Below are 1,481 nucleotides of genomic sequence, written 5' to 3' on the forward strand. Positions count from 1 at the left end.
TACAGAATCAGTTGCTTGGGCAAACATATAAAAGCATGATAAATGTATGATTCCCATACGCATTTGCCTGCATATATAGCAATATATTTTTGTTAAGAGATAATTTTTTTCCTCATTACATTTTCTAAATGATAGGATATTGGCTAAAAGACCTCATGCCAGGTCGTGAGTGCTGTTCTAACCACGTTAACAAGCACAAGGTTTATAGGTAAACCAGCTTCGGGTCTAATGATTTGAAATTTACAATTTATGATCCAGTCACTTAAATATCCATCTCCCAGTGGGATTTGAGGACTTTATGCCCTCTCTGTTTGGAGCCGAAATAATGGAGCTCTCTTCCTTTTTACAAATGCAGTCTGTTTTAATAGCTTCTGATGTTCCTCTCTGTGTTCTTAACTGTGAGCTGCATAGAAGCTTCTGAGAAAGATACACTGTGCTGTACCAGAGGAGGCCTGAGCGTGAGCCTGATAATGAATAAAACTGGAGGGTCGATGGAATGGATTTCTACTTTTTTATTTATTCCATTTTTAAATTTTTTATGCCTATAGCACCTGGTCTTCCTAGGTGGTTTCCCATCCAAGTACTAAGTAGGCCTGACCCTGCTTAGCTTCCAAGATCAGATGGGATCAGGCTTGTTCAGGGTAGCATGGCCGCAGACTTCTCTCTATATTTTATACTTGAAGGATACACCTCTATTATTTTGGTATTCTGTCAATTTTCTAAGAATATTTGTGTTTCTGACATATCAATTATTTTTTTAATGCCTATAGCACCTGGTCTTCTTACGTGGTCTCCCATCTAAGTACTAACCAGGCCCAACCCTGCTTAGCTTCTGAGATCAGATGGGATCAGGCACATTCAGGGTGGCATGGCCACAGACTCAACTTTTTTCTTTATCTTATCTGTTAAATGCATCTTTTCCACCCTACATTGGGCTTGGGGGGGGGGTGGTGGTGAAAAAAAAAGATTCTATTTTGATATGCACCCATTCTGTATTATAAAAATAATGAGCATATTTAAAATAACAAAGGACTATCCTTCCCTTTAATGCCCTGCAGTCTAACACTCAGAATTGGCTAGAGCAGTCTTTTAGGCATTGTATTCTCTTTCTGAATTGCATTTTTCACTCCCCTAGGGGCCAAAAGCATCACCATTAGCTTTAGTCACACTAAGAGGATAGTTTGCTTCTTATTGAAATGATTCGATCACTTTAAAAAACTTTGAACAACTACTGCTGCAGGAAATGAAAATGATGGTTCAGGCTCAGTGAATTCTCAAGAATCTAAAAAGTTAAGGCAACTTATAGCCATAAATTCTCCTCTTCCCCTAAAGGAACACCTTATAAAAATAATCAGATATGAAAACAGGAGAAAACTCTTATCGTTTATTTTTTGGCAGAGAATTTTAAATCTGTAGGCGTAAGTGATATTTACTTGTTCTTTGAACTTAGGGGAAATTTCTGAAATGGTACACATGACTTA

At 37.7% G+C, this 1,481-nt stretch overlaps 1 non-coding gene and 1 pseudogene across 1 annotated transcript; both read right to left on the bottom strand.

The window, feature by feature from the left end:
• Positions 1–539: 539 nt before the first annotated feature.
• Positions 540–658, bottom strand: LOC118607330 (annotated as a pseudogene).
• A 103-nt stretch (positions 659–761) lies between these two features.
• On the bottom strand, positions 762–880 carry LOC118607104. Its single transcript, XR_004952700.1, has one exon. It is a non-coding gene; the product is annotated as a 5S ribosomal RNA (ribosomal RNA).
• Between the last annotated feature and the right edge of the window lie 601 nt (positions 881–1,481).

The sequence above is a fragment of the Rousettus aegyptiacus genome, unplaced genomic scaffold (assembly GCF_014176215.1).
Source record: "Rousettus aegyptiacus isolate mRouAeg1 unplaced genomic scaffold, mRouAeg1.p scaffold_m13_p_8, whole genome shotgun sequence".
Lineage (NCBI taxonomy): Eukaryota > Metazoa > Chordata > Mammalia > Chiroptera > Pteropodidae > Rousettus > Rousettus aegyptiacus.